At 50.6% G+C, this 8904-nt stretch overlaps 1 long non-coding RNA gene across 1 annotated transcript; it reads left to right on the top strand.

Moving 5' to 3' along the window:
• On the top strand, window positions 1-1813 carry Gm11166 (predicted gene 11166). Its single transcript, NR_024558.1, has 2 exons — window positions 1-76; window positions 247-1813. It is a non-coding gene; the product is annotated as a predicted gene 11166 (long non-coding RNA).
• Window positions 1814-8904: the final 7091 nt, after the last annotated feature.

Here is an 8904-nt window from a genome sequence, read left to right as displayed (position 1 = left end):
ATGGATGGTCTGCAGAGTTTGGGTGATGTGACTGCAGAGATTTTTGGACTGCCACTAGAGGGACATTCTGTAACAGGTAAGCAGACAAATGTCAGGCCTAGGCGGAGGTGGGTTTGTCTGCAGAGGTGGCAGGGAGGGCTCTGGCGCACAGAAGCCGGAGCTTGGGGGAGGGAGAGAGGGAACCATGTCACCTCTCATCGGAAGCTCTGTTGTCTCATCCTTCCTGTCTGGATGATCAATGTTTAGGAAAGCAAGCCTTTGAGGACAGAAGATGAAACCCAAGGGGCCCCCTTGAAGCCACTGGTGTTCCGAGTGGATGAGAGCACCCCTGGGCTCGTACAGAGTGTCCTCCTGGAGCGTGGGTGGGACAAGTTTGATGAGCAACGTCAGGATGTGGAGGACTGGAATCTATACTGGAGGTCGTCCTCCTTCCGGAGGGCGGAATATGTCAATGTCAAACCCTGGCAGAGGCTCAACCATCACCCAGGGATGACCAATCTCACCAGGAAGGACTGCCTGGCCAAACACCTGGCGCGCATGAGAAGTCGCTATGGTGAGTCTCTCTATGAGTTCACACCCCTGACATTCATCATGCCCACTGACTATACCAAGTTTCTGGCCAAGTACTTCAAGGAAAAGCAGGATTTGGGTACCAAGCCAAGCTACTGGATCTGCAAGCCAGCAGAGCTGTCTCAAGGGAGGGGGATAATCATTTTCAGTGACATCCGAGACCTCATGTTCAAGGGCACGTATGTAGTACAGAAGTACATCTGTAACCCCTTACTCGTGGGTAGGTACAAATGCGACCTCCGCATCTATGTCTGCATCACTGGCTTTAAGCCTTTGACCATTTACATGTACCAGGAAGGGTTAGTGCGGTTTGCCACGGAGAAGTTTGATCTCAGGAATTTGGAAGACTATTATTCCCATTTGACCAACAGCAGCATCAACAAATTGGGGGCCTCATATCAGAAGATCAAAGAGGTGGTGGGTCAAGGCTGCAAGTGGACCCTCAGCAGGTTCTTCTCTTACCTCCGCAACTGGGATGTGGATGACCTGTTACTGAGGCAGAAGATCAGCCACATGGTGATTCTCACAGTCCTGGCCATGGCTCCCTCAGTCCCCGTCGCCTACAACTGCTTCGAGCTTTTTGGATTTGACATCCTTATTGATGACAACCTGAAACCGTGGCTTTTGGAAGTCAACTACAACCCTGCTTTGACCTTGGACTGTTCCACGGATGAGTCGGTCAAGAGAAGCCTTGTCCATGATGTTATTGAGCTATTATACTTAAACGGCCTCAGAAGTGAGGAGAAAAAGTGTGGGAGAACTTCTCCAGGAAACTCCGTGGTCTCCCTTGCCAGGAGCCATCAGCATGAGTTTTGTGCGACCCCCAATTCCTCTTCCTATGCGTCTCTCATAGAGTTTACGATGGGCAGTAAAAGCGACCCAGCTGTCCAGAACATCTGTCCCAAGCACACTCGAACCTCCCAGTTGAGAGAAATGATGAGCAGGCGGGACAGACTTCTGACAAAAGAGGCAGCCAAAAGCAAGCCAAGGCACAAGGCTTGGCACTTGCCTCGCAAGATGGTCTTCCCGTATGCGTCTCAGTCACAGCCTCACAAGATGAAGGGGCCTGCGGGCGACCTCCCGGAAGCTGGAAGCACACCAAACGACCACGCCGGCAACTTTGTCCTCATCTTCCCGTTCAACAAGGCTACTTTCGGAGCCTCCAGGAATGGGTTAAATGTCAAAAGAATCATTCAAGAGCTCCAGAAGCTAATGAATAAATAACTCTTTAAGTGATAAAAGCTAAAATGAAGAAGTGAGGTGAATTTTTGAAAAGTAAAGATTTCTGTAGCCAGGGGAAGCCATAGGGCCAAGGCCCTGACCCGCACCTTTAGCACAGACATTGTTACTGGGTGCAGAGGCACAGGGTGGATGGTCAGACACCGGTCACACTGCTACTGTCTCGAATGCTACCCATTACCACAATCAAACAGTGTGTTCCTTATAACGTAAGGGGGGAAAAAGAACAAAAACAAAAAATATAACATCTTAAAGGGACTTCTTAGGTAAAATAGTACTAAACTGCCAGGAATTATTTATTTATTCATTTATTTATTATTTATTTGGTTTTCCAAGACAGGGTTTCTCTGTGTAGCCCTAGCTATCCTGGAACTCACTCTGTAGACCAGGCTGGCCTCGAACTCAGAAATCCACCTGCCTCTGCCTCCCAAGTGCTAGAATTAAAGGCGTGCACCACCACTGCCATTGTTGGTCAAAATGATTTTGGGGGAGCTGAGGAGATGGCCTAGTTGGTGAAGTATTTGCCATGACACATGAGGACTCACACCTAATCTCCCCCCACCCCCGCCCGCACTCAAACAAGGAGCCAGGTATGCTGGCACAGGATTGGGATCCCCACACTGGGAAGGTGCTCAGGCAGATACCTGGGGCTCCCTGCTCAGCCAGCATAGCTGAGTCAGTGAGCTCCAGTCAGTCTCAGAAAACACGGTGGTTGGTTTGGGAGGAATAACACTTGAGGTTGATTTCTGGCTTCCACTGACATGTGTGAGTGTGTGTACTCACACAGACACACACAGACACACACAGACACACACAGACACACACAGACACACACACACACACACACACACACATGTCATCAGCATAAAGCCATTTAGAGTGCAGTGGATTATAGAAAGCCAATTGTTTAGAGATGCTGGGTCCTAAATCAGATCTCCTGGAGATAGCTACCTGGAGGGTGGATCATCAGCCATACATATTGAGAAGTGTTCCTCCTGGCTGCACCTGTCGCCTGCCCCCATCCAGCACCTGATGACGGAGCCTCTCACACTTAGGCAAGTTATGGTCCTGGCAGATGAAAAGGCTACAGATCCCAGACATCCTTAGAACACCGTTAAGTGTGGCAACCAGCGACGAGGCGGAGTGCACAGTTCGCCAGGAAGCAAGTTATCACCCATCTTGTTACTGGGACAGAGCACCTGATAAAAACAACTTAGTGAAGGGTTTATTGGGGTCCACTGTCCAAGGGTACAGTTGGTTTTGGGAAGGCAGCAGGCCACTGGTCACACCATGTTCACAGCCAGGGAGCAGTGAGAAACAAGGGGCTTGGTACTCAGTTCTCTTCCTCCTTTTCATCCTGTCTAAGACTCCAGGCCAGGGAGTAGCACCTCCCAGTTTAGGTAGGGTCTTCCCACATCGATAAACCCTCATGCAGATGCACTCAGAGATTTGTCTCCTAGATTCTGCGGAGTCGATACAACATTAACCATCACGCAGAAGGTGAGTTCCCAGGGCTGGGGGTGGGGTGGGGTGGGGGGAGCAGTGAGTGGGGTGGGGACTAAGGGAAGGGAGGAGGTATTCCTTTTGGGGTGATGAGCACACTCTAGAACAGGGTAGCTGTGACAGCCACACGGCTTCACGAATTGGTCAAGAGTAATGCTTATGTTATGTGCATTTTATAACAACAACAACAACAACAAAACCATTAGGTAATAGAATAAGGGGGTCCCTGCTGATACGTTTTTTCAAACATTTGTGGACAAATGTGCTTTTGTGGGATGCTGGGATTCACACAGGTGCTTGTGAGACACTGCTGGAGGGAATCAAGACTCAGGAGGACGATTGTGGCTGTAGCTCACACTCCAGCCTCCCAAACTGCCCCACTCCACAAAGGCTGTAGCTCCATCTGTCCATGAGCACTGCTAGGGTTCCACAATCATTGTATCATTGTGCCCACTGGTGTTCCAGAAGGCAGCCCGGCTCACAGGGAAACCTATGCAGCCAACAGGTGTACGAAACTCCACCAGCAGGTGTTAAAGGGACCCTGGATTGGCTCCAGGCTTTGTTGACTGCAGTCTGTCTTGGGAATCATTCTGACACCACAGACAACTCCTGAGAGACTCGTTTGTGTGCTTCTGGGACAGTCTTGCAGACTATGTGCGCACACACACACACCCCAGGCTCTGAAAGGGCCTCAGTACTAGGCACTCACTATTCACTACTCTGAAAGTAGCTCAGCTCCAGTCCCTCCAGGTTGTTCAGCAGCAGTCCTCCTATGTAAAGAACTGCGCAGAGTTTCACCTCCCAGGGGACCCAGTGTGGGCTTCCTGAACTGGATCCCTGTTAGTTATGGCCTGAGTTTGCCAGGAGTACTCAAGCACCCAGCCTGAGTCTCTGCACAGGCTTGCCAACCTCTGTCCCATGTCTGCCAATGGCCTGAGACTTCAGACCCAATTTCTCTCTTAAGTTGAAGAATAAGCAGCTCTGCTAGAGGACTGGAAGGAGGTGACTTTCGCAGTGTCTCTGACATTTCCCTTTAATCATTCTTGGAGTCTTAGAATGTTTCTATAAATTGGCTTTTGCTATTCTCAATTGGCTTAAAGCGAGCATGTCAATCCAGGAACCACGTGGACACATGCCCATTCATGGCTCTGAAGCAACGTCTGTCTCAGTATCATAGAGTGGTCCTCTTTTTAGTACCAGACCCATAGACCAAGGTCCCGAAGAGTGTTTAATCCACTCCGTGGCCAAACGGAACTTAGAGAGCCCTTGGTAATGGGTCTGCAAGAAGCAGTCTCCAATATAGCCCCCAACGACAGCCGTGTCGTCCAGACCCCAACCACGTGCATGTGGCCCTGAGCACAGAAGCAATTCCATCTTCTCAGACCTAACCTGAGACCAACTGGCTAAAACCAGTGTGTGAGGGGAGGGATCAAGGGAGACTGTGACTCCTTTGAAAGCAAAGTACATGCAGACAGCAAGAAAACCGATGGGGTTAGGGAAGCAGCGCGTGGCAGGGACTGTGGGAAAGTAGCTGGAGATAGGTCAGTCCAGACTGTCATCTGAGGCTCTTCAAACAAGGTCTGGGATGAGATACCAAGGTGTGTGACCCAAGGATGGAAAAGCTCTCCCTGTGGGCTCCTGAGTGCTGTTTGTCCACCCTCAACCCCAGGTTCATCCAACAGCAGGTTAAAAATATTTTTCAATGGTGTGAAATAAAGCAGCATATGAATTAGAGACTGGGTATTATAATAGAAAACATTGAAAAGAACCAGCCAGAAGTCCTGGAGCCAAGAAAAGCATCCACAGGAAAAGTTACCAGGAGAAAGATTAGTAAGTCCTAAGACAGGGCCACTGGAATTATTCAGTCAGAAAAACAAAAAGGAAGAAGGTGAAAAAGCAGGGGACAGAGTCGGGGAACACGTGACCCATCACATGATAGCACCAGATGGAGAAGTGAAGGGAGCATGGGGACTCATCAGCCTTCAAGGTGGGATACCCCCAGTTTCACTTCCCTGGTGTAGTGGCAGGACACTTCACAGGAGCAGAGAAAAGGAGGGAGGGAGGACTGTGGCTCACAGTCTCAGGACATTTCGGTCTGTGATGGCAGGGAAGTTATGGCACTGGCCATAGGTGTGGACGGGCCCACACAACCTGGGCTCCTCACACCACAGCAGATCAGGAAGCAGAAGGAGCACTGGACCAAAGGTAAGGCTGAACCTTTAAGGTTCTATCAATCCACTTTTTTACCAATCTAGACCCATTCCTTAAACATTCCACAGCCACTCCCAGAAGTAGAGTGTTCAAACACGGGAACCCGGGGGGGGGGGGCAGTTCACATTCAACAGGTGCATGTATATGTGCATGCGTATGTGTATATGTGCATTTGCATGTATGTATCCCCAAAGACTCCAGAATCTTAAAAGCGTCAAGAAGAACATACATCATATAGGGGAGCCCTTGAGGTGCTCTCGGTAGAACTCTTGGCAGACATCATACAAACTGGAGGAGACCTGTTCAAAGTGCTAAGAGCTAAATGCTGCAAGGACTCTGTCCATACACTCTTGGCAGATGAAAGAGGAGAGGTACCACAGTGCCAGATGCGGCAACGGAGCCAGCGGGGGGTTGGGGGGTGCTTTGAGTTGAAATGAGAGAACACTAAATGCTAACTGAACCATGAAGGTAAACATATGCTCAGACTCAGAATTCTCTTAACACTGAAGAGCTGGAATGGCAATCACTCAATTCTAACGCATGAATTTAGCACAGGAGGGATTAACATAACCAAAGCATGAATTTAGCACAGGAGGGATTAACATAACCAAAGCCGGGGGAAGCCTTTTTACTTTCTGTGCCCTGTGCTCTGCACTGAACCCATCCTATACTCAAGCTCCTTAAGTCCCAGCTGGCTCAGGTTTCAAATGGTGACAGCAGGTGTTGCTTGTAGAGGAGGGTGACACCAATGGAAGTACAGTTGGGCCAAACTGAAAATCTTGAGTTCAAGAGACACTGTCTATAAGTCATGGCCACACGGACATTAGACATTATTCCATATTCCTGGCTCCTAAATTCCACATGGTAAGATCAAGGTAGGGTGATAAAAACTGGAAGCTCCCTAGGGTGCAGTTTCAGGCATTGTCTGAGAGCTCTATGTGGGTCTGTGTACCGTGGGGTCTGAGAGCTCTATGTGGGTCTGGGTACCGTGGGGTTGGGCACAAGGCAGCAGCTTGAGAAGTTTCCCAGGATTTCTCTTACATCCTTTCTCCAGCACAGCGTTCTCCAACTCTTTGCTATCCTTGTTCTGTCAATAACTGGTAGAGGAGAGGCAAGGTCCTAACTATGTCACAGCACACATGCTGACTTTCTACTCATCCCCCTCTGAGATACCATACCTTCCCATAGTTGACTTGGTGTGCATGCAGGTGTGGACAATGTGGACAACTACACTCTGGAGGGTGGCACCCACAGTTGTCTCCTTCTAGCTGAATCAGTATCCAAGATCTGGGCCCCAAGGCCTGTCTACTGTTCCACCATGGTACTGAGATGGTGTCCTGAATAGTTTTTTGTCAACATGACATGGGCTAGCATAATCTGAAAGGAAGGAACCTCAACTGAGAAAATGCCTCCATAAGATCTGACTGTGGGGGAACTTTCTTAATTAGTGATCAGCGTGGGAGGGCCCAGCCCATAGTGGGTGGTACCATCCTTGGGCTGGTGGTTCTGGGTTCTGTAAGAAAGCAGGTTGAGCAAGCCTTGGTGAGCAAGCCAGTAAGAAGCACCCCTCCATGGTCTCTGCATCAGCTCCTGTCTCCAGGTTCCTGCCCTGTTTGAGATCCTGTCCTGACTTCCTTTAATGATGAACGGCAATCTGGAAGTAGAAGCCAAATAAACCCTTTCTTCCCCAAGTTGCTTTTTGGTCATGGTATTTCATCGCAGCAATGGAAACCCTAAGACAAATTAGTACCAGGATAGTTGGCTATTGCTGTGACAGATTGACCTTGTTTTGGGAGGACTGTGGAAGGATTTTTGGACTTTGAGCCTTGAGAGCTCAGTGCACTGTTCTGTAGGAGTTTGAAAGATAAGGACCAAGAACAAGATAGGCAGTGGAGGCCTGGCTTGTGAAGCTTTCGGAGGGAAGTTGAAAGAACCATTATTTTGAATAGTGATTCTGTGGTTCTGATTAGCTGGGCTTAACAAGATTCCAGAACTACTAAAGCGAAACCTTTGATTTGTTGGGAGATTTGATGCTGGTTAGCTGGAGCTGAGAAATTAGCGGTGATTAAGAAGAGACCAGAGTCTGAACAGGTGAGAGGGTGCGCCAGAGAACCTGACAGCTTCTGGAACAGGCAGAAGCACAGAGGCGCTGAGGCAGCACCCTGTGTGGGCCGGGGACAGCCGGCCACCTTCCGGACCAGAGGACAGGTGCCCGCCCGGCTGGGGAGGCGACCTAAGCCACAGCAGCAGCGGTCGCCATCTTGGTCCGGGACCCGCCGAACTTAGGAAATTAGTCTGAACAGGTGAGAGGGTGCGCCAGAGAACCTGACAGCTTCTGGAACAGGCAGAAGCACAGAGGCGCTGAGGCAGCACCCTGTGTGGGCCGGGGACAGCCGGCCACCTTCCGGACCAGAGGACAGGTGCCCGCCCGGCTGGGGAGGCGGCCTAAGCCACAGCAGCAGCGGTCGCCATCTTGGTCCGGGACCCGCTGAACTTAGGAAATTAGTCTGAACAGGTGTGAGGGTGCGCCAGAGAACCTGACAGCTTCTGGAACAGGCAGAAGCACAGAGGCGCTGAGGCAGCACCCTGTGTGGGCCGGGGACAGCCGGCCACCTTCCGGACCAGAGGACAGGTGCCCGCCCGGCTGGGGAGGCAACCTAAGCCACAGCAGCAGCGGTCGCCATCTTGGTCCGGGACCCGCCGAACTTAGGAAATTAGTCTGAACAGGTGAGAGGGTGCGCCAGAGAACCTGACAGCTTCTGGAACAGGCAGAAGCACAGAGGCGCTGAGGCAGCACCCTGTGTGGGCCGGGGACAGCCGGCCACCTTCCGGACCAGAGGACAGGTGCCCGCCCGGCTGGGGAGGCGACCTAAGCCACAGCAGCAGCGGTCGCCATCTTGGTCCCGGGACTCCAAGGAACTTAGGAATTTAGTCTGCTTAGGTGAGAGTCTGTATCACCTGGGAACTGCCAAAGCAACACAGTGTCTGAGAAAGGTCCTGTTTTGGGCCTTCTTCTTCGGCCAGGAGGAGGTCCAAATACAAGATATCTGCGCACCTTCCCTGTAAGAGAGCTTGCCAGCAGAGAGTGCTCTGAGCACTGAAACTCAGAGGAGAGAATCTGTCTCCCAGGTCTGCTGATAGACGGTAACAGAATCACCAGAAGAACAATCTCTAAACAGAGTCAACTATAACTACTAACTCCAGAGATTACCAGATGGCGAAAGGTAAACGGAGGAATCTTACTAACAGGAACCAAGACCACTCACCATCACCAGAACCCAGCACACCCACTTCGCCCAGTCCAGGGAACCCCAACACACCTGAGAACCTAGACCTAGATTTAAAAGCATATCTCATGATGATGGTAGAGGACATCAAGAA

Source organism: Mus musculus, chromosome 17 (genome assembly GCF_000001635.26).
Source record: "Mus musculus strain C57BL/6J chromosome 17, GRCm38.p6 C57BL/6J".
Lineage (NCBI taxonomy): Eukaryota > Metazoa > Chordata > Mammalia > Rodentia > Muridae > Mus > Mus musculus.
Note: the sequence above shows the minus strand (reverse complement) of the source record. Positions and strands in the feature narration are given on the sequence as shown.